The sequence below is a fragment of the Phyllopteryx taeniolatus genome, unplaced genomic scaffold, assembly GCF_024500385.1.
Source record: "Phyllopteryx taeniolatus isolate TA_2022b unplaced genomic scaffold, UOR_Ptae_1.2 contig_53, whole genome shotgun sequence".
Lineage (NCBI taxonomy): Eukaryota > Metazoa > Chordata > Actinopteri > Syngnathiformes > Syngnathidae > Phyllopteryx > Phyllopteryx taeniolatus.
The window spans coordinates 103,734-111,346 of record NW_026903481.1 but is presented as its reverse complement, the minus strand read 5'-3'; the positions used below and the strand labels follow the sequence as shown (position 1 = coordinate 111,346).

The window sequence follows — 7,613 nt, the reverse complement described above, 5'->3', positions numbered from 1 at the left end:
AGCTGTGCGTGGAGGCGAGTCCGACTATATCTAGTTGGAATTTCTCGACCTCACACACCAGCTCGGGCTCCTTCCCTGCCAGAGAGGTGACATTCCATGTCCCTAGAGTCAGCTTCTGTAGTCGGGGATCGGATCGCCAAGGTCCCCGCCTTCGGCTACCGCCCAGCTCGCATTGCACCTGACCCCTATGGCCCCTCCCACAGGTGGTGAGCCCATGGGAAGGAGGACCCACGTTACCCTTTCGGGCTGTGCCCGGCCGGGCCCCATGGGTGCAGGCCCGCCACCAGCCGCTCGCCTTCGAGCCCCACCTCCAGGCCTGGCTCCAGAGGGGGACCCCGGTGACCCGCGTCCGAGCAAGGGAAAACATAATCCAATCATTTTTCTCATCATAGGGGTCTTTGGAGCCGTGCTTTGTCTGGTCCCTCACCTTGTACCTGTTTTCCATGGGTGACCCTGCCAGGGGCGTGAAGCCCCAGACAACTTAGCTCCTAAGATAATTGGGACACACAAACCCCTCCACCACGATAAGGTGACGGCTCAAGGAGGGGACAAGTAAAACAGTCCAAACAAAACGGCAAAGACCTTGACTTTCTTGTGGCCGAAAATATCTATTGTCCCAAATGCCTTGTCGCAGCCAATGACAAAATAGTAAGAGATTAACTATATTGACAAGGAAGTGGCAGTGGTGGGATTTGAACCCACGCCTCCTCAGAGACTGGAGCCTAAATCCAGCGCCTTGGACCACTCGGCCACACTACCTGAAAGCACCATCTTTGTAAGTGGAATATTTTGGCAAATGTAATTCCGACCGAACGGTAATTATGGTGTATTATGGGATCCCCGGCATTCCATATCATAGCCAACCTTGACATGAAAAATGTGGAAAGGAGAGCTCTGAAATCATTTAAGCCACTGGATGAGAGAATAATCTTCTCATGCCAAGATCAAACGAAATGATTTTAGCCCAGATTTTGGCCCGATTAGCTATCGCAGCAGATTTCCCAGATAGGGCCCGACATATCATGTCGGGAACGACAAAACCTCTTGTAGTGTCACAAGCCACGACCAACGATTTGGTCGTGGCTTGTGATAGATGTTTAGGGGCAAGGTTTAAATTATTTTACCATTGTGTAGATGGGAAGAGAAATGGACTTGGGGTTATTTTAAAACAAGAGTTGGCTAAGAATGTATTGGAGGTGAAAAGAGTATCAGATCGAGTGATGAGGCTGAAACTTGAAATTGAGGGTATTATGTATAATGTGATTAGTGGCTATGCCCCACAGGTGGGATGTGACCGAGAGGTGAAAGAGAAATTCTGGAAGGAGCTAGACGAAGTAGTTCTGAGCATCCCAGACAGAGAGAGAGTCATGATTGGTCCAGATTGTAATGGACATGTTGGTGAAGGAAATGAGGTTGATGAAGGAGTGATGGGTAAGTACGGCATCCAGGAAAGGAACTTGGAGGGACAGATGGTGGTAGACTTTGCAAAAAGGATGCAAACGGCTGTAGTGAACACTTTTTTCCAGAAGAGGCAGGAACATAGGGTGACCTACAAGGTCAAGGAAAGGAATACATTGAGATGTGACACAGGGCAAAGGTAGAGGTGGCAAAGGCCAAACTAGAGGCATATGATGACATGTGTAGCAGGTTGGACACTAAAGAAGGAGAAAAGGATCTACACAGGTTGGCCAGACAGAGGGATAGAGATGGTAAGGTTCGGGTGATTAAGGATAGAAATGGAAATATTTTGACAGGTGCCAGCAGTGTCCTATTTTGATGGAAAGAATACTTCGAGGAGTTGATGAATGAGGAAAATGAGAGAGAAGGGAGAGTAGAAGAGGCAAGTGTGGTGGACCAGGAAGTGGCAATGATTAGTAAGGGGGAAGTTAGAAAGGCATTAAAGAGAATGAAAAATGGAAAGGCAGTTGGTCCTGATGACATTCCTGTGGAGGTATGGAAGCATCTAGGAGAGGTGGCTGTGGAGTTTTTGACCAGCTTGTTCAATAGAATTCTAGTGCGTGAGAAGATGCCTGAGGAATGGAGGAAAAGTGTACTGGTGCCCATTTTTAAGAACAAAGGTGATGTGCAGAGCTGTGGGAACTATAGAGGAATAAAGTTGATGAGCCACACAATGAAGTTATGGGAAAGAGTAGTGGAGGCTAGACTCAGGACAGAAGTGAGTATTTGCGAGCAACAGTATGGTTTCATGCCTAGAAAGAGTACCACAGATGCATTATTTGCCTTGAGGATGTTGATGGAAAAGTACAGAGAAGGTCAGAAGGAGCTACATTGTGTGTAGATCTAGAGAAAGCCGATGACAAGAGTACCCAGAGAGGAACTGTGGTACTGCATGCGGAAGTCTGGAGTGGCAGAGAAGTATGTTAGAATAATACAGGACATGTACGAGGGCAGCAGAACAGCGGTGAGGTGTGCTGTAGGTGTGACAGAAGAGTCTCTGCTAGGATGAAGGGCAAAGTTTATAAAACAGTGGTGAGGCCAACCATGATTTATGGATTAGAGACAGTGGCACTGAAGAGACAACAGGAAGCAGAGCTGGAGGTTTGCTCTCGGAGTGACCAGGTTGAATAAAATTAAAAATGAGCTCATCAGAGGTACAGCCAATGTTCGATGTTTTGGAGACAAAGTTAGAGAGAGCAGACTTCGATGGTTTGGACACGTCCAGAGGAGAAATAGTGACTATATTGGTAGAAGGATGATGAGGATGGAGCTGCCAGGCAAGAGCGCGAGAGGAAGACCAAAGAGACTGTCAGGTTCAAGACACCTAAAACACTTGTAAAAAATCAAAACAGACACAGAGGTAGTTCAGTTTTCAGACTTGCCTGGAGAAAACGGCCAAGAGTGTACTTAGTTACAGTCTCCAACCATTTTTCTGAGTTCACTCTGCCGGGTTCTCTCTTTTTATTACTTTAGGGCAGTTCCCTTGTTACATATGAGTTACAACATCAAAAAGGTGGGGGCATACATGCTTGTTGATCAGCACATAACACTCTTTGTTGTGGTTGAGACAGTAGAAGAATTATATACTTCTTATCAAGACACAGGAAGACTCCAGCTCAAATTTGTCCTTGCACCTGCAAGCACATGACTCATCCTGTGGGAGAAAACTTTGCACTCAGTGATAAAACATTTCTCTAACTAGAAGTAAGCAGAAAAGCACAACACAGGATAACTTATGTTAAATATATTTTAGAAGTTATCATTTATTTGCTTAGCTTGCATTAGTATTATGGACGATTTTAGATGTCTCGCCTTCAAAAAGATGACTCAGCATCATCCGATGGAAGGGCGCCTGGACCAAGGACGTGATCGGATGTGGTCGGGGACGTGACAGGTGTTGGTCCAATGTTTTGTGTTGTGTCTTATTGTTTAGAACATTATGTCTGGGAAAAACCCTCCTATTTTCAAATAAATGCAGGAGCGACGGGAGAGATTGGTTAGAGCATGTTGAGAGACTGTGATCTGAACAATCTCCCATACGCCCTCCTCATGAGAAAAAGAAACCAGTGTCTTCATTCCTTTTGTGTCTATTTTTTATAATGTTGGGTAAGATAAATCCAACAGTTGGGCAAGCCCCTGTGGATTATTTTAACTGTCCCACATAAACCAGCACTAAAAAAAGTAACTGCAGGGCTTCATTCATGCCGTGACCTGGATTATAACCGGGGTTGCTGCAGCCACAACGCAGAGTACTAACCACTATACGATCACAGCTTGGGTTGGTGGAACCTGGCACGAAAGTTGTCTGTCTAAAACTGGAAAGGCTGGGGAAAACTTGCAGGATGCTGAGCCAGGACGACAGTGAATTAGGGCATGATAGGCATTAAACTGTCGATCAAGTGAATCATCTCAACATTTTACTGTATTGGTAAGAATATTAATCAACATTTAATACAGATTACCATTTCAACCGCTTTTATGCTCACATCTTGTGTGGTGATGAAATGTGACACTCATGTCATATTTTTTTATTTTATAAAATAAACATTGAAGCCATAATTTATTAACAATTAGACAGAATCATGATTATGTTTGCAATCTAACATTATGCAGAATAATTTTGATCCCATTATATAATAGACTTCAACAACTGTCCCTCGTAATGTTCTTGACAACATTTTTAAAATGTAGAAATTCAAATTGGGACAAATTGTTTTGGAATTTAAGTTTTATAAGTTGACAGCTTCCAACACCCGATTGGTTTGTATGCGATCCATCCAGGGACTACGAATTTAGATGGCGAGGACCCCGGTGAACACAACCGAAGAACAAATTTTGTTTGTCCTGCCTTGAAACAAAGCCCCGAATACTAACCAATGAGCGGTGACCGTGATTTCATAATTTTTGCTGTTTACACTGTATGAGTAATACAATTGCCTCCCCAGTACGGCAGCCTTACACACGGCATCTCTACCGGTCGAGTTATTGCTGCTTCCTGTTCCATTCTCTTCCTTCTCCCCCAATAAGAGCACCACATCTTCCTCCTCCTCCTTGTTCTCCAAGACAAGCACCACCTCTTCACTGCCACCATGGGGTCACCCAGTCCCTCAATAACCTCTCTGCTCGTGACCTCAACCCCTGATGCTGCTGCTTATCATAACAAAACAAGAATAGTCTTAGCAAGAGTGATGTTCTGAACACACAAAGACATTCCATGTAAGAATTACACACCGACACACACACACTTTGAGGGTTTACGCTTTCTTATATCAAAGTAAACCTGCTCATTTGTTCACATATCAAATAATATGTAAGTTTCCCTTAATTGCTGAAAGTGTAATTCACAAAGTCAGGTCAGAGAGACAACAAGAATCAACGATGCTTGCAATACATCCATCCATCCATTTTCTGGACCGCTTACCCTCACAAGGGTCACGGGCATGCTGGAGCCTATCCCAGCTATCTTCGAGCAGGAGGCAGGGTACACCCTGAACTGGTCGCCAGCCAATTGCAGTGCTGACATAAGGACTAGAGTTATTAACAATTTTCTGTACCAAATCATTTGCATAACAAATGCATGGTCTGCTCAGTGCAATATTTTGCCATTTTTCCCACAGTGCCCACCTGTAGTCGTGCTGCTGGTAAGTAAAAACTTGTTTAAAGTTTGCTGAACAACATTTGGACAATTAGTCTGGTTGGATGAGAGCAAACTTGAACTGTTAGATAATGCACACCGTGTTTGGAAGACAAATGGCACTGCACATCACCCTAAAAACACCATACCAACAGTTCGGAGGTGGGAACTTGATGGTGTGGGGATGCATTTCTGAAAATGGGACTGGTAAACGTCACATTATTGAAGGAAGGATGAATGGGTAAATGTGCCGAGACGTTCTCGACAAAAATCTGCTGCCATCTAGGAGGATGATGAAAAAGAAACATGGGTGGTCATTTCAACAGGATGATCCAAAACATACTGCCAAGAAACTCTCAATCGTTTTCAAAGAAAAACAACAGCTGTTCGGATGGCCCAGCCAATCACCTGACTTGAATCCAATCAAAGATGTATGGAAAAAACTGAAACTCAAGGTCCATCAAAGAAGCCCACGGAACACTTTGAGATTTGAGGACTGCTTGTGTAGAGGAATGGACCAAAATGACATCAGAGCAATGCATCCGACTAGTTTCTTCATACATGAGACGTCTTGAAGCTGTCATTGCAAACAGAGGCATTTGTACAAAGTAATAAATAAATACCAGTTGGTGTTTTCAATACTTTTTTCCCTCTGGCATTTCACATTATTACACTCAACTAAATTTCTGATCTTATTTGTTCTACTTTATTTGTATGTATGGATTACTTGGGTTGTTCCCAACATCTGGTGAAATTTTCACGTTAATAGCACCTTTGGAAATATATTAAATGAGAAAAATGGTGACGTGTTTTGGCAAATCTTTTACGGACAGAATAAGTCAGGAAGCAATCTTGTCTTTGTGGGTTTTTATTGCAAAAAAAAGAAAGAAAAGTATTTGCAGAGAGGTGGTGAGCCCATGGGAAGGCTGTGACCGGCCGGGCCCCATGGGTGCAGGCCCGGCCACCCTGCGCTCGCCTCCCAGCCCCACCTCCAGGCCTGGCTCCAGAGGAGGGCCCCGGTGACCCGCGTCCGGGCAAGGGAAACCTCGATCCATTTGTTTCTTTCTTCATTGGGTATTTTTTAGCCGTGCTTTGTCTGGTCCCTCACCTAGGACCTGTTTGCCATGGGTGACGCTACCAGGGGCGTGAAGGCCCAGACAACTTAGCTCCTAGGATTATTGGGACACACAAACCCCTCCACCACGATAAGGTGACGGCTTCCAGGAGGAGGAGGCCTATTTTTCCACACAAAATGAAGGACCCTTTTATCAAGCTCTCTCAGGATCTGTTTATCGACATGTAGAGCCTTTCCTTTGAGATTTCTTCTGATTTAATAAGATTCTTCCTCCTAGCGATAGATCTCGTAAGAGCCATTGGTTTAATTTTTAATTTATTTTATTTTTATATATTTTTTTTTCAACAATTGGGTTGACATTTGGGCGGCACGGTGAACGACGGGTTAGAGCGTCAGCCTCACAGTTCTGAGGACCCGGGTTCAATCCCCGGCCCCGCCTGTGTGGAATTTGCATGTTCTCCCCGTGCCTGCGTGGGTTTTCTTCGGGCACTCCGGTTTCCTCCCACATCCCAAAAACATGCATTAATTGGAGACTCTAAATTGCCCGTAGGTGTGACTGTGAGTGCGAATGGTTGTTTGTTTGTTTGTGCCCTGCGTTTGGCTGGCAACCAGTTCAGGGTGTACCCCGCCTCCTGCCCGATGATAGCTGGGATAGGCTCCAGCACGCCCGCGACCCTTGTGAGGAGAAGCAGCTCAGAAAATGGATGGATGGATGGGTTGACATTTGAACTGCATCTTGTGCTTTGATCCTTTGTTATTGAGATACCAAAGTATCGCACTTCCTTTTTTATTGTGCTATACAGTTCAGATTTTGCACAATCTTTAATAGCCATGAGTTCGCATTTGTTAATCCATCCATCCATCCATTTTCTGAGCCGCTTCTCCTCACTAGGGTCGCGGGCGTGCTGGAGCCTATCCCAGCTGTCATCGGGCAGGAGGCGGGGTACACCCTGAACTGGTTGCCAGCCAATCACAGGGCACATCGAAACAAACAACCATTCGCACTCACAGTCATCCCTACGGGCAATTTAGAGTCTCCAATTAATGCATGTTTTTGGGATGTGGGAGGAAACCGGAGTGCCCGGAGAAAACCCACGCAGGCACGGGGAGAACATGCAAACTCCACACAGGCGGGGACGGGGATTGAACCCCGCACCTCAGAACTGTGAGGCTGACGCTCTAACCAGTCGGCCACCGTGCCGCCGCATTTGTTAATATTCAAGCATAATCCAGAAACCCTTGAGAATTCCCAAATTACATTAAAGGCTGCAGAGATTTGGCTTTCATTTTTCCAAAAAAAGTGGTGAATCATCCGCAAGTTGAGTCAAGATGAAATTTTTACCAAGGAGAGAGATACCTTCAACAGCACTATTTTTAACATGATATGCCATGAGCTGTGCCACTGTCAAAAAAAGATATAGAGATGCAGGAAAACCCTGTCTAATA

The 7,613-nt window shown here is 45.1% G+C and overlaps 1 non-coding gene across 1 annotated transcript; it reads right to left on the bottom strand.

The window, feature by feature from the left end:
- Positions 1-677: 677 nt before the first annotated feature.
- trnal-uag (transfer RNA leucine (anticodon UAG)) lies at positions 678-759 on the bottom strand. Its single transcript has one exon. It is a non-coding gene; the product is annotated as a tRNA-Leu (tRNA).
- Between the last annotated feature and the right edge of the window lie 6,854 nt (positions 760-7,613).